This window comes from Akebia trifoliata, chromosome 16 (genome assembly GCF_017979445.1).
Source record: "Akebia trifoliata isolate Shusen 1 chromosome 16, ASM1797944v1, whole genome shotgun sequence".
Classification (NCBI taxonomy): Eukaryota; Viridiplantae; Streptophyta; class Magnoliopsida; order Ranunculales; family Lardizabalaceae; genus Akebia; species Akebia trifoliata.
The window spans coordinates 19913453-19941382 of NC_141390.1; the positions used below are offsets into that span (position 1 = coordinate 19913453).

The 27930-nt window shown below is 34.8% G+C and overlaps 1 long non-coding RNA gene and 1 pseudogene across 2 annotated transcripts in view; one reads left to right on the forward strand and one right to left on the reverse strand.

Annotated features, from left to right (window-relative positions):
* The window catches only part of LOC147382760 (uncharacterized), a 61492-nt gene extending 58388 nt beyond the window's left edge, over window positions 1-3104 (forward strand). The window contains exon 8 of one of the 2 annotated variants that reach the window (XR_015173282.1): window positions 1787-3104. This is a non-coding gene — a long non-coding RNA (uncharacterized LOC147382760). The remainder of the gene's footprint in view (window positions 1-1786) is intronic. The other variant, XR_015173283.1, reaches the window with a different exon arrangement.
* Window positions 3105-25076: 21972 nt separating this feature from the next.
* Window positions 25077-27466, reverse strand: LOC147382761 (dynamin-related protein 4C pseudogene; annotated as a pseudogene).
* Between the last annotated feature and the right edge of the window lie 464 nt (window positions 27467-27930).

Sequence of the window (27930 nt, forward strand, 5' to 3'; positions counted from 1 at the left end):
TTCCAAAAATAATTACATTGCAAAATAAACTAAAAATAACAAATAATAATAAAAAATAAAATAAAAAAAAGTTACCATGCGGATTACAACGATTCCCTCAACACTGGCGGAGAGTATCCTCGTATGTATTTCTTTGTTATTCGCCCGTCACCCGATCTGATTCTAATCTTGAAGTTGAGGTATCTTCTTCTTAGATCAGTGAGTTTTTTTATTTTTTTTTATGGATTTCTGGATGTTTTGGAAGGATTTTTGGATGTTTTTTGAACAAAAATTGGAGTTTGGATGATAGGTAAGGGGTTAGGACTTCAAAATTAGGATTTTGAAAAGGTTGGGGTTGTTCCTTGACCTACTTTTTCTAGGGTTTTCTTTATGATACGAAATTAAGGTGTGGAGGCTCCTATTTGTAGACTTTTTTGGGTAGAGTTAGTGTTTAATTAGGTTTCCTTTAGGGTTTTAATTAGGATTTTGACTTTAGTCTTATGAGATTGACTTAGTCTTTCTAGTTTAGGGTTTTGACTTAAGTCTTATGAGATTGACTTGGTCTTTTTAGAATAGGGTTTTAATTAGGGTTTTGACTTAAGTCTTATGAGATTGACTTGGTCTCTTTAGATTAGGGTTTTAATTAGGATTTTAACCTGATTTAAATTAATTTTATTAAGATTTTACTTTATGTTAATTAATATTTTATTTATTAATTTTGTAACTAAAAATTTTAAAAATTGAAAAATTACCGTTTTTCTCCCGAAGAGAACTTTTGTGTTTCAAGTCAAATTTTGATGTTTCGGGATGTTTTGGAATCGATTTTTTTAAGAAATTCAATGGGATTATTGATTTGTATTATTTATGAAATTTTTTTGTGTGAAATGGTCGCGAAACCTATGAGGGGTATTTTCATAATTTTGACAAATTTGGTAAAAATTGGTGAAATGATTTATTTGGTTTCAATTTATTTTTTTATGTGTTTGAAAGGATTTTCTTAAGCGTATTGTGGTTTTTACAGTTTTGTTAGTTTGAGATACTTCTTCTGAATTTCTGAAACATATCTAATAACAAATAAAGCATTGGAATAATCATCCATCATTGGGAATCGTCGCAACCGAGTTGACGAGTTTATTAATCAGGTAAGTGCAAAAATGAGGCGTCTACATAAGGGGTTGTTTATATCTTCAAAAACAGTCGAAAATATGAAATGACACGGTGAATGTTATATAAAAGATACGATAATAAGGCATCCAGCAGGCTCTATGACATGGGAAACTTTAGATAATAAATACCTATCATTTCGTTCTGAACCTCGGAATGCTAGACTTGGATTAGTCACTGATGGATTCACTCGTTTTAGTTACATGAGTACTCCTCATAGTACATGGCCCGTTGTTTTGATTCCATATAACCTTCCACCAAGGATGTGTATGAAGCAAACTTCTTTTATAATGTCGTTATTTATTTCTGGTCCTAAGGCTCCTGTGAATGACATCGATGTGTACCTACAACCATTAATGGATGAATTACATGAATTGTGGATAGAAGCAGTTAAAACATATGATGCATCAATAAAATAGAATTTTCAGATGCATGGAGTGGTTTTATGGACTATCAGCGACTTTTCTGCATATGCTAACTTGTCAGGATGGAGCACTAAAGGAAAACTTGCTTGTCCATCCTGTCACAAGGATACTTGTTCAATACGATTGCATAAAGGAAACATAGAATGTTATTTAGGACATCGTCGATTTTTGCCACTCGATCATAAATTCTAACATAATAAAATATCTTTTAATGGCAGAAATGAGTTGGGAGTTGCACCAAAACCGTTGACAGGCGAGGATGTGCTCGATTAATTACGTGATTATGAGCAAATCATATTTGGTAAGGCAGATAAAGATAAGGATGGGAGAAAAATAAAAAGAGATGATTGCAAATTACCAAAGAATTGAAAAAAGAATAACATTTTTTTCAATTTACCGTATTGGAAAGATCTTTTGTTGCATCATAGTTTGGATGTTATGCACATTGAAAAGAATGTTTGTGATAATGTGATCGAAACATTTTTGAACATTGAGGGTTCAACTAAAGACAGTTTGAATGCCGATTTTGATATGCAATTAATGGGTATAAGAAAAGAACTTTACTTGATATCGAATAGGAGAAAATTGTTACTGCCACCTGCATGTTACACAATGTCTTCAGTTGAAAAAAAGAAGTTTTGTGAATGCTTGAAAAATGCAAAAGTATCAGATAATTATTCATCTAATTTCTCAAGGTGTATTCAATTCAAACAATGCAAGATATCAGGGCTCAAGAGTTACGATTGTCATGTTCTGATGTAACAATTTATTCCACTTGCACTAAGGGAATCTTGCATAGGAATGTGTGTTTTATTTTGATTGAATTGTCCACAATTTTCAAACAATTATGTTGTAAGGTTTTAAGGATAGAGGAGTTAGAATGCCTTAAATCTCATATTGCACCAACACTTTGCAAAATAAAGATAATATTTCCATTAGCTTTCTTTGATATTATGGTGCACTTGCCTATTCATTTAGCCAATAAGGCTAAGTTGGCCGGACCACTGCAATATAGGTGGATGTATCTAAGAGAAAGGTACTTGCATAGGCTAAAGTCATATGTGCGTGATAAAAATCATCTAGAGGGTTCTATTGCTGAAGGGTATCTTTGTGAAAAATCGTTGACATTTTGCTTGAGGTACTTGCATGGGATTGAAATGAGGTTCAATCGACCAATGTGTAATAACGATATTGTTGATGATGGTTCAAGTGAAAATTTGTCGATTTTCAAAGAAAATGGCTGTGTTATAGGAAAGACAATATTACAAATGTTGAGACAGAGTAAGTATGAACAAGCTCGTCTGTACGTGCTAAACAACTATGATGAAATTGCTCTATTTATTCGGTAAGATAAATCATTTCAAATAATTTTTATTTATATTCATAATTGATAGTAGTCCCTAATTAATGAAATAATTTATTGAACAGATAACATAAACAGATGATTAAAGACACTTATAATCACATAAGTATTAGGGATGTGGAACGAACACATGTGAAGGAGTTCGCCGAGCGGTTTAAACATTATGTATGTGATAAATATCATCAAAATTAATCCACTTAAATATATTTTTAAATGTATTAATTTCATTTTTTGATCTTAATAGATTTTACAGATGCGATTAAATGGTGAAGATGTAAATGAACAAATCTATTAGTTAGCTCTCGGCCCTTCTCATAATGTGATTTGTTTTAAAGGCTTCATTGTAAATGGTTTTAAATTTCCCATCAAAGAACGAGATAGCCTGAGAAAAATTCAAAATAGTGTAGTATTTGTCTTTGTAGAAACACATAGTTTTGCAAGTGCTACGGACACTAATTCGGTGACAGGTAATGTAAGATACTATGACATCCTAAATGCTGTTTTAGAGTTAAAGTATCCAGGTGGGAATTGGGTCATACTATTCAAATGTTATTGGTAGGATGTGTAGACACCCCATTTTTGCATCCGCCTGATTAATCAACTCGTCAACCCGATCGCAATGATTCCCAATGATGGATGTGTATTCCATTGCTTTATTTTGTTACCAGATGTGTTTCAGAAATCCGGATGAGGTATCTCGAATTGAAAAAACCTTAGAAACCACGCTACGCTAGGAAAATACGACTCCAAAAACATAGAAATCATCATCTTGCAAATCCAAAAAGAAGCTTCACGATAAAAATCACTAAAATTTGACCAAATTACCAAAATACCCCTAACCTCAAAACAACCCTAGAGCCTATACTACGCTTAGGAAAACTCTCTCAAACACATAAAACAACAAATCGAAATCAAATAAATCATTTCGCCAATTTTAACAGAATTCGACAAAATTACGAAAATGCCCCTCATAAAGTTCACAATCATTTCACACAAAAAATTTCATATATAACACAAAATAATATTTTTATTGAATTCCTTACGAAAAATCGATTCTAAAACATCCTGGAACATTAAAAACTGACTTAAAACGTGAAAAGTCCTCTCCGGGGGTAAAATGGTAATTTCACAATTTTCATAATTAAAAAATTCGAAATTAATAAATAAAACATTAAATAATTAAACTGAAACATTGATGAAATTAATTTAAAATTTTGAATTAAAAAATCGATCAATCGGACTTTCAAGTAAAATTGTTGAGGGTTCGTGGGATATTTCTTTAAAGACTCCTCCATTTGGGGGTCCAAAGAATTAAATAAATAACGGAGGGGGGTTCTCCAAAATTAAAAGTAAATCAAGTAAGACTGAAGCCAAGGTATTAAAGTTAATCAAGTGAGACTAAAGTCAAAATTAAAGTCAATTAAGCAAGACTAAAGTCAAAATATTAAAAGTCAATCAATTAAGACTAAAGTCAAAACATTAAAAGTCAATCAAATAGGACTAAAAGTCATAATAGAACTCTAATTAAATAATAACTCTATCTAATAGAGTTCTAACTTAAAAACAATTCTACCTAAAATAATTCTAATTAAAATACAATTCTACCTAAAACAAGTCTAACTAAAACACAACTCTAATTAAAAGAACTCTAATTAAATACTAACTCTATCCAAATCAACTCCTAAAAAATTCTATAAATAGAGGTGCTCACACCCTATTTTCGTATCAAATCATAAATCCTAAGAGAAGTAGGTCTAGAAGCTCTCCTAGCCCCCCATAAATCCTAGTTTTGGAGTCCCAACTCCTTACCTAACATCCCCCCTTCAATTTTAGTCTAGAAAACACCTAAAATCTCTCCAAAAATACCCCTAAATCCGTAACAAACTTGAAGAGTTCAGATTCAGAAACAAGGAGATACCTTGATCTAGGAGATCCGAAGTCAAATCCGGAGACAGAACGAAGCAAGGGAGTATAGTACAAGGAGCTCTTTTTGTCAGATCTGAGGGAACAAAATCCTTGCTATCGGAAAGGTATGTAATTTTTTATTTTTATTTTTATCTAGGTTTTTAGCAATGTGATTTACTTGGAAAGTTAGTAGAGATCGGCTTTGGCCGGGCGGGGTTGGTGCCTAACACCTTCCAACCCCGTAACGTGATCCCCAGATTCTTTTTCTCTTTTGTAGATTAGTTTGCCTTTTTTAGAGTCAGTTTGGTTCCTAGAACTTAACAACTAGGTGGCGACTCTTAAACCTCAAGGGTCAAAAGCGGATCCGCGCACCCCGCGGATCGAGGGCGCTTTCAGTGGCGACTCCACTAGGGACATTTGAGGATCAGACTTGAAAAATCCCAAGTATGGGAAGCATTGCCAGTAGGACCTAGTTTTTTAATTATTTTATTTTATTTTTTAATTATTTATTTATTTGATTATTTTATTTTATTTATTTATTTTCTATCATTTTTTTTGGATCAATTATTGAGCACTGGTTTGAATGTTGAATATTTTGTTTTGGCATTTTTTTGGATCATCAAGGGTCATTAGGAATGACCTTAAAATCATGCAGGATTTCTAGAAGGTAATGGTCTAAAATAATGGATGTTGATTCATTTTTATTTGGATTATTTTTGGTTTGTATTATCCTTTATTAGTACCCTTTGCTACAATTTTGGATATTTCGGATTTGGCATACAATTTTCTTTTTGGTTCAATCTAGGGTCATTTTGGGAATGACCCTAAATAATGAAAAATTTAAATTGACATAAATTGAGGTTGGAATGATGGTGGTTAGAATGTGAGTTTTGGATTTTTTTAAAAAAAAAAAATTGGAAAAAAAAATTATTTGTGAGTGATTTACTAAGAAACAAAAAAAGTGCCTTTTTTAATGTTGTTCGTGATGAGGAGAGAATTTCAAGAAAAAAAAATCAGAAAAAATCGCAAAATTTTTTTTTTTTACATGTGGTGTGCCATTAGCAGAAATCCGTTTCTGCTATTTTTTATCTCCTTCTCCAATAGAAAAAACGAAAACCAGGAAGAGAGACGTCTCTCCATTGCTCTCTCTCTCTCTCTCTCTCTCTCTCTCTCTCTCTACTTAGGAGAATAAAAAGATTCCTGATTTTCTCGACTAATAAGGCAAAAAACCCAAAAAGGAAAGAAATCCTAAATCCTTTTCTCTCTTGAATCAGTAAGTTTTTTTTTTTTAATCTAGACCAACGAACCCAAACCCACTGTTTCGGATTTTATTTCGATGAAAAACTCAACAAATCTTTGGTGTTTCGTTTTCTTTCTTGATCTTATTTTCTTCTTTAAAAAAAAAAAATAGGAGAACCTGAATGAATTGTTATCTCCAATCTTCATGTCATCAAGATCGTTTAAAAAAAAAAATCGGCTCATCTTCCTTAAATTCTTGATCTGGTTTTCCTCGATCTAATCTCGTATTAAACACTGCAATGGCAACGTGGGTGGGACGTCGATGACAATATAAACCAAAGTTTTTTTTTTCCTGATCTCAAGTCGAGAATTGCGTTGGCAGCATTGGTTGGACTCTAATAGATGTTATAAACTAAAGTTTCTTTTTTCTTGATCTGATTTGGAATGGCTGCAGTAAAGGCATCACAAATTACTTGAACTTTTAGATCATTTTTTACTGGCATGTTTTCCTTGTTGAAGATTTGTTGATCACCTTCCATATCAGCAAATTTTTGTAGCTGGGGGATTCAGATTACGATGGTTGGGTTTTTTACTTAAATCTTGTTTTTTTTTCAAATCTGAATTTTACACCAATATTCCATCTTGGTTTTATTGATTCAAGATCAAAGAGATCTTTTGGGACTGTTTTTGGAAAAGCCAAGGTAAAAGCAATCGGTGCGGAAATGTTTTATTTTTTCTTCGAGTAAATCACAAGGTGATTATCTTGGGAAAAGCACGAAAGGGATTTAAATGTCAAGTTAGGGCATTGAGAGACTTTTGGAATTAATGTTTAAGAGAATTTAGAGGATCCAACTAGGGGATCCGAGGGTGAAGACTAAACAAGCTGCGGAATCATGGTTTTAAAACTCGTCCGAGACCGAGACGTATCGCCCGAGTTAACTCGGTATCAGCGGTGAACGAGACCAACTCACAATGAGTTATGAGACGAACGCGTCTCGTGAGTTATGCGAGTCGTCTCGGACGATATTTTCGCAAAACTCGTCCGAGACAAACGAGATATCCGAGATATTACAGATTTTACATTAACTCGCGAGACAAACGAGTTGTATCGGACGAGATTTTCAAAATCTCGTCCGAGTTAACCGAGACAACCGAGTTTTGTGAAAAAAAAACTTAAAAATGAAAATTTCTATTTTATTTTTACAAGCAATAGCTATTGAGTGATATTATTACTTTCTTGTGATAAATACTTAAATGTATTTTTGATAATTTGTTTTATTTTTTCTTTAGAAGTTTTTTTATGAAAATTTCAGTAGAAATTTATATTAATCTTTAGGAAACATGTGTTTTATTTAATGGGTAGCATTCAATGACTAACTTTTTGGCAAAACATTTTTCAAAACATGAGTTAGAAGTTTTGGAATGGGCTGATTTTTGGTGAGGATGATCTCTACGGTGAGGAGATCATCCTCACAAAAAATCAGCCCATTCCAAAACTTCTAACCCATGTTTACAAGTTGAAAAATCGTGGACCGTCCATTTTTTGTAAACTATTTTTTATGGGGTTAGAAGTTTTGGATTGGGCTGATTTTTGGTGATGATAATCTCCTCACCGTAGAGATCATCTTCACCAAAAATCAGCCCATTCCAAAACTTCTAACTAATGTTTTGAAAAATGTTTTGCCAAAAAATTAACCATTGAACGGGACCCTTATTTAATTACCTTGAATTTGATTGATAGGTATATTATAATTTTTTTTTTAATTTTATATTTTTTGAGGGGTTCATTTTTTTAATAGGAATCAATTATGAATTTTTCCTGATTTTTTCAGATTTTTTCAGATTTTTTAAATGGTTAAAAACCATTGTTTTAATGTTGAACGAGACGACTCGACTCGACGAGACGTATCGTCCGAGTCAACTCGGTATCAGAGGTGAACGAGACGAGACCAAATACCGAGTTTAAAAACCATGTGCGGAATTGGTTTTTACTTATTAACACACTTTTTTTTTCTAACTCATCAATTCATGAGTAAATAATTTTTTAATTGGTGTGCTGTAAGTAAATAGTGGGTGAGCCAATAGTAGATCTTAATTTTATCCCAAATGTTGTAAAAGATTAGTGGCAGCCATTCTTGTGGCCAAGTGTTTTTTTTTTGGGCACACCATTCTCTTCTAATGACACCTCAATTATGTGCAATTGACTTGGATTACTACATAAAAGTTGGGGTGGCATTCGAAACAGTGGTATGCAATTAGTAACTCACCTATTGGTTGCTTTTTTTTGGACTTTGTTTTGTTTTAGCATTTTTAAAAGAAAAAAAAGAGAAAGGGGTAAGGCTATCCTCACTAACCTAATAAGATTTCTTACTTACTAAGAGTCACTGATCTCGTCACGTGGCACCCTAAAGAGTGATCCAATGCCACGTGCTTGTGGCGGATAAAATTCGGTGATTTAAATAAAAAAAATTTAAAAAATTAATTTTCAGTTTTGAATTTTGATTTCATAGCCGTTCATTTTCAAAATATGGGATCAAAGTTAAAAAATGTGAATTTCACTTTTGGGATCCGAACTTTTCCCTTAAATGTAAAAGGTTGTAACATTGGATTACCGACATGATGAACCATGTTGATTTGATGACCCTTAGCAAAATTTTGAAATCTTATTGGATTAGTCAAGCTAGCCAATTTCCTACCCCAAAGTTTCTTCGGTAATTTGTTGTGGACCTCTCCACGTGGCAAAAAAAAAAAATAATAATCAATTCGTTAAAAAAAACAATGAAAAAGTACATCAATCCTTATAATGATCGTTCAATCATCAATTCAATGTTCATTAAAATCTCGACTTGTTTAAGTTCACCCAAAATGATTTTTTGATTGGACCATAAAAGGAATTATGCTAGGATTTGATTGATTATTTATGATCGATTGCTCATCTAATATGCTATGATCTCTACAGATATACTTTGGATATGCTTATTTTGATTTTGATCTCGATGCTATGAATTGTGATTAATATTTCAATGTTGTAATGGTATGATCGGGCCCACAGGCCCATTTGTTTGAAAAAGGCCCCGGGCACACCCCACCCTGTTTTGCACACACCACATGCACGTTTACTGTTTTGCGCACTTACACGTCCCATATAGCCAACGTGGTACTAGTGCGTGACCCGATCTCTTCGGAGATGCGATGTCATTCATGAAAACCACAACTCCAGTCACGTACCTTAGGGTATATCAAACTGGGGGGCATCAATACTGTCTGATCAGGTGATTCTGAGAGGTATATTGATGCACCCAGGCTGGAGTGACCTGAGCTTTTAACCTATTGTAAGCCACAGAGTCACATTTCCTGATTGCCAACGTAGTACTAGTACGTGATCGGTCCCTTCGTGGGATGCCAAACCATTTATGAAAGCTACAACTCTTGACTCGTACCCATAGGTATAAAAGATAATCTAAGTATATCAATTACACTTCTTGGTCAAAACCAGTGCCTAAGCAAGATCTTGCCCCGCTGTACCCTACTGTACGAGGGGGATAGACTACGTCTATTCTAGACGAGAGGTATTTAAGTGGGCCCTTGCTCAGCATTGTGTGCCACCTCTCAATTGGAGATCAAACTGGCTATTTTTGACTTCAGAGAAGTGAGTTGAGGTTTTAGATTATCACCTATACGGTATATCAAACCAAGTCACCACGTATCGAAAGGTATATAGGTGTATTTGGGCAAGGGTGGCCAGATAAAAATGCATTGCATGTAGTAAGCTTAGAGTTTAAAAACCTCCCCAGTAGGTCACGACTCGAACTTATTGTGGGTGTTCCCGGATTGTTTATTGAATGAATGCATGTGATTGATGAATGTATGTGAGTGATGTGAATGATGAGATCAGAGTGTATGATTGTCCTCAAGGATCAAAGATGTTATTTTTGAAAATTAAAATGGGTGCACCGACCCAATAAAGAATCTATTTTTTTTTTACAATAATGACCCAGTCCATCCCGATCCAACAATCATGGTGGGCTGGGCCATTTAAATTAAAATAGAAGTCAAATTTTCAAAGAAGAAAAATGGTTTACGAAAAAGTGTTATCTAGAAAAAGTATTTTCCAAAATAAGTATTTTCCAGAAAAAGTGTTATTCTCTAGAAAATAATGTTTTCTAAGAAAAAGTGTTTTCCAAAAAATATTTTTCATAAGAACAAGATTTTCTAAGAGAAAATGTTTTCCAAATAACAAACTATTTTTCAGAGAAAAAATATTTTCCGAAAGAAAAGAAAATGAAGGAAAAATGATTTACAAAAGATCTATTTTTGCATGAAAAATTATTGAAATATGTTTGTGGAAGTTGTTATTCAATGAAAACATTATTTGTCAATATTTTTCAAGAGTGCAATAAAATTATTTTTCTGAATAATCATTACGTTAATGAATTGTTTAATGGATTGGTGCACAAAATTCAATAAAATCTCAGGGTTCATTTAAAATGTTATCAAGGGGGTGACACTGAAATTGATTAAATTCACCTTCAAAGAGGTTAAGGGTTATCATTGTATCTAAGCTCAATCGTCCATCATCTAGCTAAGGTTGTAAATCCGGTCAGTTAAAGTAAACGTCAATATCAAGTCAATAGTCAGAAATGACCTCAGAATTTCTCAACATCGCCCAGTTGTTCCCTAAAGATCATAGTGCTTCAATCTTACCGTTGTAAGTAATATCTCAGTCCTCAGTCCTAATCAAACTCATGTGGGTACTTGCCTTGAATTTTCATAAGTCATTTGGGTTAGTTCGAGTCCTTTTTTCTAGCAAAGTCATGTCTTCCTTAGATTGAGTCTACTTTTTCTTATTGAGTCAAGTTAGTTTGTTGAGTTTATAGAGGTGTCTGTCGCCCCTTCTGAATTTGATTGGATAAAGAAAATTTTTGAATACCCCGAGCGCATTAACGAATTAACTAATAATCTAGCTTCAAGGATATATTTTTCTCCTGAGCAAGAAGATAAGAGTCGGACTCAAGAAAGCAAAGGTCATTGACCTCGAAACAAAAAATAATTCCTAAAGAGATTCAAATAGAAACCATCTTATCCCTAGAGGAATACGAGGGGATAATGAATTTACTCAGAAATTTCAAAAGACTTGTTCGTGTGATCATATGAGGGTATGTTAGGTACAAGCTTGGGTGTTGTTCAACATGAAATAGATGCTCGTCTATATCAATGGAATCAAAGAAAATATTATAAAATGTATCAGTGCTATCCTCACTACATCTTGAGTTGCAAATCACATATTATCAATAGATATGGGGATACCTTTTGAACTGATCTCTGATAATGGGTCGTACTTCAAAGCATAAATCATTATTCTGTATTCAAAGTTGAAGATCCGGAATCACAAATCATCCTCCTACCGTCCTCAGATCAATGGAACGGTTGAAGCAGTTAGTAAGAGTATCAAGACTATCATCAGGAAAATGAGTCAATAACATCGAGATTGATCAGAAAAATTATCATTCACGCTGTGGACATATCGAACTCTAATTCGATCCTCTACTGGAGCTACTCCCTACTTCTTAGTGTATGGCATGGAAGCAGTCTTGCCAGTTGAAATGGAAATTCTGTCTCTCAGGGTCTTGTTGGAAAATCATTTGTTAGAAACAGATTGGGTTCGTCAACAGTATGAAGAATTAAACTTGATCGAAGAAAACGAGTTAAAGCCCTATACCACGTGCAAGCTTATCTAAGAAGAGTCACCTGTGCATTTGACAAGAAGGTCAAAGCTCATCATTTACAAGTCAAAGATTTAACTATCAGACTTCAAAGAAAATTGAACACTCCTCATCGACTATAGGAGAAAGTCTAAATTGGAGAAATTCATTCATTAAGGAAATACTGTTTGGAAAAGTCGTCAGACTTCAAGATCATGATGGAGGTGAACTACCAGAACCAACCAACCTTGACCAAATCAAGCGGTACTACATTTAAGGAGGCCATCTTTGACCGAATCAGTCCTCATATTACCCAGTTACCCTGTTCAACATATCCTTTCTCAACCCTTTTGTAGTCTTTTAAAAAAAAAATTATGACTTTTTCTTTCTCAGCCCGTTCACCTAACCTAGGGGAAGGAAAAGTTCGAACTACGTTTTGGTCTGATCCCAAAATTCTGGGGTACGTAGGCAACCTGAGAAGTTACTTCAGGCCTGACCACATCAAAGTAAAAAAAAAAAAATATATCTATTTCCCCCACACAGTAAAAAATCAAGAAAAAATTCAAAAGAAAAAGAAATATCATCCAAAATGGGGAAGAAAGTTCAAGAAAAATTTTTAAATGAAATGCCACACAAGGGGCATTTGGGTTTTTGAGCCTCAAAATTCCTTTCTTTGTATGCCTAGTCCCAAGCCTGCCTATAAAAGTCCTCTTAAGTACCGTGCGAAAAGTTAAGGAAGATAGCAAAGCATGATCAGACAGCAACTCCAGAAGTTCAGAGGAGAAGGAAAAGATGAAAAATGATGATGCCTGCTAAGTTGAAAACCCGAAAAGGGCGACTTAGGCAAAAATTAAGGCAAGCTCGCAAGGTTGAAAATCTGAAAGGACAACTTTGACAGCAATCAGAGCCAAGAAAAAAAAATGCTCGCTAGATCGAAAACCTGAAAAGGCGATCTAGGCAAAAGCTAGAGCAAGCTCGCTAGATTGAAAACCTGAAAAGGCGATCTAGGCAAAAGTTAGAGAAACAAAGAAAAACAGAAGAAAATCCCAAGCTGAGAGCGGTCCGAGCTGAAACATCAGAAGTCCGAATAATCAAGGTCAATACTTAACTTAAACCAGGCATAGACTCAGAAACTACAAGTATCTTGTCTACGATAGATCTGAAAATGTTTACTTTCCCAAGTGAACCAAGGGAGATAAGGGTGAATTCTATGATGAAACTCGAAAGGAAATAATTTTGTACTCTTGAGCCTAACTCAAAAACCTTCAATAAAATTAACTAAAATTAAAAGTTGAGTCTTTATTGCGCTTGTGGTAATCAATTATTTCAAACCTTCATACAAGGGGCATTTTCTTTCTTTTTTAACTTTTCCCCCTTATACTAGGGGCATTTTTTTTGCACGATGTGTTCAATTATTTTCAAGGCCATGTTCATTGTCAAACTAGAGGCATTCTGTTTTTGAGCAATGTTAATCCTAAAAGATAATGACCCAAATTTAAGGTTACCCTCTTGATAACAGTTTTTTGAAAAACTTTTGAGGTTCAAGAGAAATAAAAACTCAGGTTTTAAATTCATAAAACTTTTTGATAAATCCTTGAGGTTCAAACAAAAGCATTTTGGATCTCACATAGGAGATATGGCATTCTTTCGTTCTCCAGATTCTTTTAAGATCCGATCATTCTTGGAATCGATCATTTCTCTTCCAGATTCATTATCTTCCAGATTTATTCGTACTCCGGTTTGTTCTAATCAGTTTTCTCCAAAATTCATTCATTCCTCTACCAGTTTTGCTCAGTTGCCGCCAAGGGTTATCTTGGATTTTGCTCAGTTGCCGCTAAGGGTTATCTTGGATTTTGCTATCTTGGATTTTGCTCAGTTTCTGCCAAGGGTTATCTTGGATTTTGCTCAGTTGCCGCCAAGGGTTATCTTGGATTTTGCTCAGTTTCAGCCAAGGGTTATCTTGGATTTTGCTCAGTTTCCGCCAAGGGTTATCTTGGATTTTGCTCAGATGCCGCCAAAGGTTATCTTGGATTTTGCTCAGTTGCCGCCAAGGGTTATCTTGGATTTTGCTCAGATGCCGCCAACGGTTATCTTGGATTTTGCTCAGTTGTTGCCAAGGGTTATCTTGGATTTTGCTCAGTTTCCGCCAAGGGTTATCTTGGATTTTGCTCAGTTGCCGCCAAGGGTTATCTTGGATTTTGCTCGGTTATCATCGAGGGTTTTCTCGAAATTTTACTCATTTATGCCCAGTTTATGCTCAGTCTATGCTCAATTTATGCTCAGGTTTTACTCAATTTTCACAGTACACACACTTGCACATTTGCACTTTTTAGTCAGGGATCTTTAAAATTCAAGGATCTGACACCGTCAGTGAGAGTTTGCGTTCAAGGACCTGACAACCTTTTGATTCGGGGAGAGCTTTACCCTCAAGGGTCCGAATACCTTGACGAAATGCTAAATCAGGCTGCAAAATGAACTATTACTAGCTTTGGCATTCAGATATCGCACTATTTACCAAAATAGATTTGCTATCTAGTTTGCTTCAACCCTTTGCCAAAGAGGGGCATCTGTAGACACCCCATTTTTGCATTCGCCTGATTAATCAACTCGTCAACCCGATCGCAATGATTCCCAATGATGGATGTGTATTCCATTGCTTTATTTTGTTACCAGATTTTAGAAATCCGGATGAGGTATCTCGAATTGATAAAACCTTAGAAACCATGCTACGCTAGGAAAATACGACTCCAAAAACATAGAAATCATCATCTTGTAGACCCAAAAAGAAGTTTCACGATAAAAATCACTAAAAATTGATCAAATTACCAAAATACCCCTAACCTCAAAACAACCCTAGAGCCTACGTTACGCTTAGGAAAACTCTCTCAAACACATAAAACAACAAATCAAAATCAAATAAATCATTTCGCCAATTTTAACAGAATTCGATAAAATTATGAAAATGCCCCTCATAAAGTTCACAATCATTTCACACAAAAAATTTCATATATGACACAAACTAATATTTTTATTGAATTCCTTACGAAAAATCGATTCTAAAACATCCTGGAACATTAAAAATCGACTTAAAGCGTGAAAAGTCCTCTTTGGGGGTAAAATGGTAATTTTACAATTTTCATAATTAAAAAATTTGAAATTAATAAATAAAATATTAAATAATTAAACTGAAACATTGATGAAATTAATTTAAAATTTTGAATTAAAAAATCGATCAATCGGACTTTCAAGTAAAATTGTATAGGGTTCGTGGGATATTTCTTTAAGGACCCTTCCATTTGGGGTCCAAATAATTAAAGAAATAACGGAGGGGGGTTCTCCAAAATTAAAAGTAAATCAAGCAAGACTGAAGTCAAGGTATTAAAGTTAATCAAGTGAGACTAAAGTCAAAATTAAAGTCAATTAAGCAAGACTAAAGTCAAAATATTAAAAGTCAATCAATTAAGACTAAAGTCAAAATATTAAAAGTCAATCAAATATGACCAAAAGTCATAATAGAACTCTAATTAAATAATAACTCTATCTAATAGAGTTCTAACTTAAAAACAATTCTACTTAAAACAATTCTAATTAAAACACAATTCTACCTAAAACAAGTCTAACTAAAACACAACTCTAATTAAAAGAACTCTAATTAAATACTAACTCTATCCAAATCAACCCCTAAAAAATTCTATAAATAGAGGTGCTCACACCCTATTTTCGTATCAAATCATAAACCCTAAGAGAAGTAGGTCTAGAAGCTCTCCTAGCCCCCCATAAACCCTAGTTTTGGAGCCCCAACTCCTTACCTAACATCCTCCCTTCAATTTTAGTCGAGAAAACACCTAAAATCTCTCCAAAAACACCCATAAATCCGTAACAAACTTGAAGAGTTCAGATTCAGAAACAAGGAGATACCTTGATCTAAGAGATCCGAAGTCAAATCCGGAGACAGAACGAAGCAAGGGAGTATAGTACAAGGAGCTCTTTTTGTCAGATCTGAGGGAACAAAATCCTTGCTATCGGAAAGGTATGTAATTTTTTATTTTTATTTTTATCTAGGTTTTTAGCAATGTGATTTACTTGGAAAGTTAGTAGAGACCGGCTTTGGCCGGGTGGGGTTGGTGCCTAACACCTTCCAATCTCGTAACGTGATCCCCGGATTCTTTTTCTCTTGTGTAGATTAGTTTGCCTTTTTTAGAGTCAGTTTGATTCCTAGACCTTAACAACTAGGTGACGACTCCCAAACCTCAAGGTTCAAAAGTGGATCCGCGCACCCCGCGGATTGAGGGCGCTTTCAGGATGTCATAAACCGTAGGGGATTCAAGCAAGATAAATATGGTTTCAAGTGTGTGAATGTTATACGGGACCTTAACCACCAATGAACCATACATTCTTGCAAATCAAGCACAACAAGTTTTTTTATATAAAAGACAACATCCATTGTGATTTGCGTGTTGTAATAAATATACAACCACGAGACTTATACAATATGGGGTCGGAATATGATGTAGTAACAGAACCTTCAAGATAATGAGTTAGGGTTGTATCAAAATAAAATTGATAAAAATGATGATGTTATCACTTGGAATAGGAATGATATCCAAGGAGTACTTGTTGAAGGATATGTTGGTAATGATCAAGGCTTCATTAATAATGATGATGACGATTACATCTAGTATATGATTGATTGTGTAAATTGTTATTTTTTTTATAATAATAGTTTATTTTAATAAAATGAAATTACTTTGTCATTTGAAGAATATATTGATTTTAATTATTTGAGAAATTATTGGTTAGATATGTTGCTTAGAAAATCATCCAAGCAAGTGGTCCAACAGACAGAAGGGAGAAATAACTCCTCAAATTCAATCTCAGATGCATCATATAGTATAGCTAGATCATCTATGAGAGTTGGAAATAGAAGTAGTAATACATGTATGATATGTTTTATTAAGTTATTTTGAATACCTTGTAGTATCATTAATACAATGTTTGTCTAAATAAGTTTTTATTGACATATTTTTTATTTTGTTATACTTTTTAACTCTTTAAATAGCTTCTAGTAGTACTAGGAGGAGAGGGCCTACGCAAGGCGTAGGAAATTTTGGACAAAAAGTAGGGCAGAAGATGTTAGTGGATTGGAAGGCTTATTGTCAACCAATAGGAAAGAATGATAGCCATTTTACACATTTCCTAGGGTACGTTGTGAGGCACTCTGGTCATTCCCCGTTGCAATTCAAGTCATGGAATGAGATTCCAAAATATACGATGGATTCCTTGTGGCGAGAGGTTCAAGTAAATATAGATTAATTTATATTTTAGGTATTATTTCACGTTTGCCTTAACACTATGATATATGCTTATTATTCTTCTTGTAATATTTATTTTTTAGAGATTTGTCGAGATTGATGATGATAAAAGAGATTGGGTAATGTTATCCATGTCAATGAAATATAAAGATTGGAAGAATGACTTAAAATATAAGTACTTACAATTCGATACTGATGAGGAAAGATTGCACAATATTCCTAACGACGTCTCAAAATCTGATTGGACCTGACTCGTCCACTATTGGAGTACTCTTGAGGCTCAGGTATAAATTATTAAGAATTTGTTAATTAACAACTTTTTAAATTGAATGATATTATTATAATTTTATAAAATTTGTGTAGGTTGTATATAAAAGTAACAGCGATAATAGAAAAATTAGGTAATCAAACATGTTGGGGAGACAAAAAGTTGTGTTCAACATCGTCATGAATTGGTGCGTATCTAATATCGATCATTTTAATTATATCACTATCTTCTAATATTCAATGTGATCTATGACATATATTAATATGATTATGTTTATATTACTAAAGGCTTAGGATAGAGAATCGAGTTATTTACCTACCAGAACTGAAGTCTTTAGGAAAACCCATACTAAAAAAAACGGATTACCATCTGATCCTAAGTCGGCTGAGCTTATGGTATATAATCTTCAATAAATTTTAATATAATGTCAAAATAAAAACATTGAATAAGTTCATACTAATTAGTTCATTTTTTTTTTGTCTAGGCTAAAATGAAAATAGATTATGAAAAAAGTGGTGGATTAGATTTTACACTTATAGGTGAGCAGATATTCACTGACGCGTTTGGACTAGAAGGGCATGGTCTAGTGCGTACTTATGGTCTAGGCCTGACACCAAGTTTAGTTTTTGGCTCCTCTTCTCGCTCATCTCGTACTATTTATGCTGAGATGAAATCTCAGTTGATTAATCTACAACAAACGTTAGAGGAAAGTAATCGAGAACATGAAGAAAAGTTTGTTGAGTTGTCAAATTCAGAGTCAAGTGCAGGAACAAATGGCGCAGTACTTCCACACCATGTTTCCAGATGGCCATCCTCTTAGTCAACGATTATGAGACTTTTTCTATATACATGTTTGTCTTTCCCATGACGTTAACTTCTTTTTTTATCATCTTCGTACAATACTTAAGACTATATTAGGTAACTTTGTATGTATTTGATAAAACCTTTTTAACTTTGCATGTATTAAGTAAAACCTTTTTAATTCTGCATGTATTAGGTAAAACTTTTTTAACTCCGCCAATGTAAAATTAACGTTTTACATTGCCGGTCCCAAGCCCGGATAAAGGAGGAGGGATAAGGTATGTCATGGATTCATCACTGTGCAAGCTCATTATTATTTTCTCTTCAGGAATCTATAATAGGTTTCATTTATGAAATTACTGTGCCAACGGTCAAATTTGACTTAATGGACTTTGTAACTTTGCATAATCTACACTATAAGTACCACAATTTTTCTATTTTATCTGTGTTGGTATTTGTATTTCATGTCTAACCTAGACTCACTTGCTAATTTTCTCCAATTACATCATTGGTCTAAATCTTTTTTCCTTTACTTTATTCATGGAATGGGTTTCCTTTATTAACTAATCCCCATCTACATGTCATAATGTTGTTTGGCCTCGTAGATTGAAAAGTTAGATGCTGTCAGAATCCATGGCTTGGTTGAAAGGCTACAACTATCTTAGCCAGTCAGAGAGACTGTTTACTATCCGGAAAATCCTCAGTCAGCGAACAACTCTTTTCTTGGTTGACAATGTAAATCGCAAATTTTCCGTAGTGTCTTCGTTCACTGGTCATCAACTCGCCGTAATGGGGCATGTTTCTTAACCCGTTTTCTTACAACTCGTCATAATGGGGTATGTTTCTTGACTCGTTAGTGTTGTGACTGGGCAGGATGTGGTTACTGTTGTAGAATACCCATTTAGAGGAGACACCATAGCAGTGACAAAGGGAGTGGTGTCGTGGATAGAGGTCTGATTGGTTATCACAAACTTTTTTTGGCCAAGCATCATGACCTTTAAATTTATTTATATATATATATATATTTTCCTTTTATTAATGAATTGCATCTCTCCATTTGTTTAATACAACTCTTTTTCTGCAAAACTTTTGCATTTGGTTCATAAGGAAAATTGTACAAACGGCATAAAAGTAATTTGTCCTCCAAAAAGGGGATGAAGGAAATACTAAATGGATCTCATCAGATGTGTCCAACCAGATTGCATTTGTAATTGATTCCCATTTGCTTATGTAATTGATTTGTTGATTCTAGAGGTTGCTTTAATAATGTTGAATACCCATTTACTTTGTTTCATTGGAGGGGCATTTTCTTGTTTTATAAGAATTTTCACTTTTAGGGAATTTTGTGATGGGTATCGGATACCCTTTAGCTTTTTAATTCGAATGTTGAATTTTGATGCCCATTTTCTTATTTCATAGGAATTGTTGCTTTCAATTGTAGTTAGATTATTAAAAAGCCCTCCTTTTCTATGGTCCAGTAGACAGGCTGTGGTTTAGGCATAAACCACTATGTGACTTTAAACGAAAAATAACAATGTACAAAATCGGTAATTTTTACACCCACTTTTATTTTCAATAGGCAAAGAATGCCCCAAGGAAATGTTTTCAACAGGACATTTACTAATGTTAACTGCATTATATCTTGATATCGTTTTAAGATTTGAAAGCTTTGGCAGCATTTGAAGAAAAGTCTACCTGAGGGGTTAAACACAAAGCAAAACACAGTGATGATGGACCATTTGGGATAACTGCTACATGCCTTGAAACATTTATAAAAAGCTATGCTGGATATTCCGTTATCTCATATATATTGAGCATAGGTGACAGGTAATCATCAGTTTTAGACTTTTAGTTCTGAAATGCGAGTATATTGTAGAAATGCTCTGGCTATGTTTCTTTTGAGGGAAATGTTCAGCACCAAACATTTTGGAAAAACATTTTTCAAAACATGGGTTAGAAGTTTTGGAATTGACTGATTTTTGGTGAGGATGATCTCTACGGTGAGGATATTATCATCACAAAAAATCAGCCCATTCCAAAACTTCTAACCCCATCAAAAATGGTTTACAAAAAATGGACGGTTCACGATTTTTCAATTTGTAAACATGGGGCTAGGAGTTTTGGAATGAGCTGATTTTTGGTGAGGATGATCTCCTCACCGTAGAGATCATCCTCACCAAAAATCAGCCCATTTCAAAGCTTCTAACCCATGTAGGACAAAAATGGTTGGCTAAAATGTTGGCCAAAATGTTTGGTGTTGAACGGGACCCTTCTTTTGATTGGTATAAATGCTCTGTATATTTGTTGTTTAATGAAAGTAATCTTTTGGATTTTAATCTTGAAGAATCTAAAGATTGTCCAATTTACCTTGAATCTTAAAATGAATAAATAATGTAGAACTCAAAAAGATATCTAAGGATTATTCAAAAGAAAATAATTTAAATTGAAAAGGAGGATGAAAGTTAAAAAAATAAAATAAAACAACGCACTTCGACTGCTACCTTAGATCTTTTGTGCTTCATCTGTGAAAACTTGTATCATGGGTTGCAACCCAAAGGCAGCCTAGCTATTGTAGTTGTATTGGGCTGAGTGGAATTTTGATGATTCATTTCAGAACTCCTTAAAGACATAATTTGATCCATTTGGGTCTATAGAAGCTCATACATTGCCATTTGGACATTATTGCATATACATGCAAGTGAAATTCCATCTGTGGCCATTGTCAATCCGCATGGTCATATATAAGATATAACAAGTAGAAACATATATTCTCATATAAATAACACCTAATGAAACATAAAAATAGCTTTCTCTCCGTTGAGAATCTCTTACTTTTCCTTCTTAGTTATTTGAATTTAGTTTAAGTACTTTGTACAATTTGTTAAAAACAATGTAGAATCTTGATAGATTATTTTAACCATATGCAATACACCATTATAAGAATCCTTCCTAATCTTTATATGTAATTGACATCTCAAGTTGGTTATCCCATTTAACTTTTTCTCCTTGTCACATGTTATCTTTCCTGGAAAATTGTTTCATACATGAAGAAATTGATGTTCTTGGATTGTACGCATCTAGACAACCTTCTTCTCAGGGATGATGGGCGCCTCTTTCTTGTTGATTTTGGTTTTATCCTTGGCCGAGAGCCTAAGCCATTTCCACCACCGATGAAACTTTGCAAAGAAATGATCAAGGCCATGGGTGGAGCAGAAATTTATGTTTTTCTTCTTTTTTCTGATTACATCACATGTTTTTTACGGTTGGTTTAAGATCCTGCGAAAAGTTGTCAAATATTATACATGTTCACTTCTTGGATTGGTTACAACTTACAACTAATTGCATATTTTTTAACTGTCCAACATTCCTGACATAGCTTGTGACCCCGAGAAAGGCATTCTCAAGGTGGACTCCCTTCACATTTTCTCCATGTCTTCTCTTAAGAATGACTTACGTTGTTTGTTTTAATTAAGGGGTTCTATTTTTTAATGCTTACGAGCTCCAAGAGAAGTTTTGGTTGGACGACCATTTGTATCTAGTAACTAAGGTAAAAGTCTCTTTATTTTATTTGTTTTTTGTTCTGTTTATTAAACTTTTCCTGAATTTTCTCAAAATAACTTTCATCTGTTTTCTTATGATTTAATAAATACTTATTTTCTCATTTACGCCCAGTGTGAAGATTGAAGGCTTATAGTACTATCGGAGCAAGGCGATATATTATATGTACAAAGAGTTTATAAGGTTGGCTTTTGTAAATTTACAGTGGGGGGCTGAGCTGTAGGCATTTCGAATTTTTTTTGGTAAGCTGATAGAATTGATGTATGCGCTGGGCTGGCTTTAGTAAATTGTTTTTATTTTAACAAAATAGCATATACCGACGGACTTAGAAAATCTGTCGGTATAAGATATAGCGATGGCAAATAATACTGTCGGTAAAGATGTAAACAACAACTATGAAACACACCCCAAGACCATGCTCATGGTCATACCTCAGGTCTCCGAAGTTAACAATGTCTTAAAGGCCATTTATGCTGCTACCTCTAACCATGTCTAGCATTACATGGAATATAATAGTGATTATAAATTCCTCTTCTGAGAACCGCATTTCTGTATCCTGAGGAGAGCACATCTACGGTTCCGAGCTTGCCACGTTAGGTAATTTGACTGAGTTGCCACGTGCCTAAGTCAGATTATCGGCACTCAAGATTAAATCCTCCATTTATTTCGATATTAGAGACCATGTCTAAGGAGATCACTAATTTTCAAAGAATTTCTAGAAAATTCAAAACTACATAAGATTTTTCCAATGCTGCTATTTCAAACCAGGGTTCCATCTGGTTTTGGTGGTTTTATGATCCCTCAAAAATCAAGTCGATTCATAAAGCGAATCAATTCATGTTATTGAAAGCAGCTATGGAGAACAAGATTGTTAATATTTGTTTTATTAGAGCTTCGTGCATGGTGAATGAGAGAAAGGTTTTGTGGCAAGAAATTAAAATTTTGACTAGTCCAATTGAGAATTTAATGGTAGTAGGAGATTTTAACACAATTTTGCACCCAGATGAGAAAAAGGGAGGGAGATTTCGGATTGGCCAATTTGAGCTTTTACCACTTTTTTGTTGTTTTATAAAAAGGGTATTTATTTTATATATATGCATTTGACTTGCAATCATGGTAGATTTTATTCTTTGGACTGTTTATGATTTTTTATGCAATGATCCATTGATAATTAATAAGTGTATTATTCATGTTTAGTTAGCCGTCTTGGTCTTTCTAGGCACCTAAGCCATAAGCTTCACTTACTCCTCTTGCCTCATATAGGATTGCCTTGGACTTAAATTATGGTCTTGGTGGTGCTTGAATATCATAGAATTAGTATTTGAGAATGAAAACCATTGCAGTAAATACTTCAACATTGGCATAAAAGGAAACAGAGATTATTGCCACTGTTAATGCTTAGCCACCCCACTGAGAAAAAATCCTGGCCTCACCCCTAAATATGTGTGTTGGAGCACAATCATCGTACACAACCTCGATAGAAGATTTTCCATAGATGGATTTGACTTATTTGCTAAAACACACTTTTCTTTTATATTATTTCCCCTATTTTATTTTTCGATTCTACAATGGGTTGGCTATCCATTCTCATATCTTTATTTACATAAATATGAATATTGTCCTTGTCTATATGCATAGAGTTATCATATTTTTATGGCCTGCCAAGTAACATGTGTCAATAGCATCGCAGACATGATATCCTCTTATAGAAAATAGAATTTAATATCTTTCAAATACATTTTTTGGCGAGTGAGATTGGTGGTTGGTAATTAGTTAGTAGGTGGGGATAGGTTTGGAACCCAAGCTATGGTATCAAAACTCACAAACTTTAACCAACTCACAAGCGTTCAAGTTATTGGCTCGTCCGACCTGGCAGCATTCATGAGTCGCTCGTTCAACTGTCCCTCGGAGACACGATCGAGAAGTGCCATGCATGGTCGCCCCCGTCCTTTCTTTCTCTCGGTCCCAGCGAAGAAAACGTAAGTGCACTCCTGCGCATGTAGGCCAGAACATGACGGAACTACACCTGATATCAGTAGTGACATCAGTTAAGCCATAGTTAGCTAGTAGCCGCTTAACTGACTACACTTTTTCTTCGGCCCTGACAGAACTACACTAATTATCTCGATTGTGTACAAAGAAAGGTCTTTTCTGTTTTTAAGTTTAATTTGTCCTCGGTCACGAGGAGATTGTTGTCTCTATCCCAAAGCGATAAGTAAATCTTCAATAACATTTTCTTCAATTGAAGACAGCTGTTAATTTATCTAACCAGCTGTTAGACCTAATATAAACTGCTGATTAAATAGAAACAGTGGGTCCCGCAGTTGAATTTGACCAAACAATGCTTATCATACATAAATAAACTCTAAAAATATCAATCCAATCGCTGATCGATTGGATTGATATTTTCAATCGTGGATCGGATCTGTCCACGTGCCTATTATTTTGACCATGATTTGAAAGTCAGAAATCACCAATCGTGCTGGTTTTTCATGTTTGATGAAGGCCAAAATATTCATGCATTAGTGGGCCCAAAAGGGTGTTCCAAGGACATGTTATTGAAGATTTACTTATCGCTTTGGGATAGAGACAACAATCTCCTCATGACCGAGGACATCTCTTCATCATCATAGGTACTCCCTTCACCATCTTCCAATGAATTCTTTTCTTCCTTCCTTTCAAGGTCTGATTGTGAGAATTATCTAAAACGATGTAACTTGTAATTATACTTGTGAGTAATTCAATAAATAAAAAAGGGGGTCCCTCTTTGTAATTGAGGGTATCAATTCTATCCCTCAAGAACTTGCAAGAATTATCTTAGACAATATACCTTGTAATTATAACTGTGAGCAATTTGGTTCAATTCGACACCAAGGTCCGTCGAATTTACCACTTTTTCAAGTAGTGAATCCCAGCTTTCCAATCAAGAAATTAAAAGTATAAATCCTAATTCTTGAACTAAGCATTTGACGTAGAGACCATCCACTTGTGGTAATATATTTCTAATTGAACCCCTTGTATACTTCTAAATTTCAAATTTAGTCACAATGGATCCTCTTGAAAATGTTGTTACTGTCAACTGCCTTAGTGTTCAATTACATGTAAACAGGGGAGATGGCATGATAGTTGATACATTTTCTTATACCAAAAAAAAAAAAAGACTTGGTAGAATTAATAGTATAAAATAATATTTCTAAATAGGGTAAGTTGCAATTATTAGTTTGTAAGCTAAAAAGATTTAGATTAATTATACTTTTCTTTTAATCTTCTAAACCCTTTACGGTTCTATTTCTTTTAATACACTTTCAGCAAAGCTATTTCTTTTAACTTGCTTCTTAATCAGTAAGATAGATGGGTCATCCCTTGAACTCTGTATCGCCACACATCATAATAGAGAAAGAAAACAAATTAACAAGTCCTATAGTTTAAAGAGAATAATTACAAAACACTCACAACCATTTATAGTTATATACTACTAGTAATAGGAAGGGCTCTATAAGAGTATAGAGAGCAACTAAAAACATAAAAAGAAAAATCAAAACACACAAAACAGAACAATCATACAAAAAAAAACCAAAAACACTAAAAGGTACAATCACTATTGGCAGAAATGCGATCCAGGATCTTCGACACCACCTCTTTAGATTCCTTAAGTTTCTTAATACTCTGGTTCAATTTCACACGCTTGGCAGTGATAGAAGGCGATTCCTCCAGCATCCTTTCGATACCTCCATTACGTGGCTCCATTAACTCGTTCACAATCTCCTTCTCCATCTCTTTGTTCACCAGGTTCTGAATACTGAACAAAAGATGGAGTCCCAAACTATCAACCAACCTCCTCAAAACAATCTTCCAATAAGCAGTTACTCTCATTTTCATATCGAACGCTTGATCTAACGCCGTGCAATACTCCCACAGATGACCAATCTCAACTTCGCCCAATCCTTCAAGGTTTAACATTTTGAATCCAAAGCGTCCGTTGAGTTCATTAATGGCCCTCCTGAGGGTGTCTTGTTGTGCCATTAGTTGATTCCATGTCAACATGTACTCGGGATTACATGTATAATCAGCGAGCTTCTCCATCTCTACGATCTCGTTCACTCGATTGATGGACTGATCTCTCATCTTCGTAATCAGATTACGTGCTGCTCTTATGGTAGAAAATTGAAGTTGAGGGTAAGATTCCGAGTGAAACATCAGCACACGTACAACTATACCTTCTATGTAATTCCAAGCGTTCTGAGCAAATTCAACAGGAGTGTCCGAGACTTCCTTCACCCTTCTCTGTAAGATAGTGAGGAATGCGGTACGAGGAAGGAAATTTGGAAGTCCAATCCCTTTAGTTTCTTCTAAAATTCTAATTTCCTCCATTAAAAATTTCTCCATGGAGAGCTTTTTGTTGGACTTCAACCGAAGCTCTTCCGAGTACTTATTGAGCATTTCTGCCATTCGAGCGGTGCAGTGCATCTCTTCTTCATCTGGGTATTCTTCGAATTCTCCTCTGATCAAGATTTTCTTCAGAGTCTCTTTTGAAGATCCAAGAATCCGCATAAAAGCCGTCATAGCATCAGCAACGGTAGACAAATTCTGAGGCATTCTGTTTAGATCAGATACATTCTGATTCAACTTCTCATTGATCTTCTTCACAATATCAGGCAAGCATTTGGCTATGCTACTTGCTTGGATTTGCACCAGTTTTTTAGCCAAAACTGGGATACCCACTATAGATTTATCAATCTTAGACAAAAGTGGGTGTGATTTGAATAATTTCGCCTCTTCAATCCTTGCTTCTTCATAGGTCTCATCGCCGATACGATTCCTCACACAAACATAGCCAAGCCCAATACCAACATCATCAGAAGTGACTTTCTCCTGCAGACCTTCAGGGGCTTTATCAGATTTAGTAACAACAGCCAAAGTCCTCAGACCAGTTTTATCGACTCTTTGAGACATCCTAATTGACTCACAAGTCGGGAAATCAACAGTAGCCGATAAAACATTAAGAATTATGCTCTCTTGGGGACTTATATATTCCATAATAATACTAGAAATCTGCTCATATATGTCTTCGGGTTGGCCATGAACAGGTACTCTAGTAATACCAGGCAAATCAACCATGGTAAGATCCGGAACGCCATTTTTTTTTACAACGAGAGTAAGAGGGGTGTGGGAGATGCACTTTCCACCACCAGCTATCTCATCAGTAGCAGTTGAAATGGCTTCGGCAATGTGAGTTTCGTCTGTGGGCACCACCTTGTCATGAAATTCCAATTGTAGCTCTGGTTCGGGTGTTGGGTGATTTTGAAGGCGCATTATGAGTGGGACGCGAGTCAGATGCCTTGACCACGAGGGAGACTTATGCCGGCCAGGGACTCAAGCACACTCGACTTTCCGGATGACTGATCGCCTACGACGACAATGGTGGGTAACTCTATGCCTTCTTGCATGACTTTTAGGTGGCGAAGGTTATCGATGGCGTCGAGAAGAGGTCGAATTCTGTCGTTGTAGTTGGACACAAGAGGTGTAGTAAGTACTGTGGGCTGTGATTCTTCATCACTGAGGTTGTTGAGACCGAATCTTCCCATTTTATCTTGTAAAGAAGAGGATGCACAACAATGTAGAGAGTCAGATTTCATCATCTGAGAAAAGAGTGAGTGTAAGAGCAAGAGTAAGAGTAAGAGTTAGAGAGGTGAGGGGGAGAGGTTGCTAACTTCATGGTTCATACATCACTCCTCGGAGGTTTTTATAATGGTTGGAGGAAACAATAGAGAATCTAAATTTTCAATTATTTTTCATTTTATTTTATTTTCTTTCCTTTTCATACATCTTTCCTCTTCCTTCTTTGATTCGTCTTTTTTACTTTTTTTTTTTTTCCCTCTTTTCTTCTTTCTTACTCACTAACACTGTGTTTGGATTGAGGGAAGGGAAGGGAAGGGAAGAGAAAATATGCTGTTTTCTCTTCTTTTCCCCTGTTTGGATTGTTAAGTGAGGAGGGAAGAGAAGAAAAATGGAGGGAAGAGAAGGGAAAAAACGCAGAATTTTGTTCCCCCCAAAAATGGAGAGACGCGGAGGGAAGGGAAGGGAATAAAATTTTCTTTCCAAATTTGCCCTCATTCTTTTTTAAAATTTCCAAAGAAACGTATTATTGGCAGGCCAACTATTACTAGTTACACCCCAACTAAATCTAATAATTAAATTTCAGAAACCATAGAGA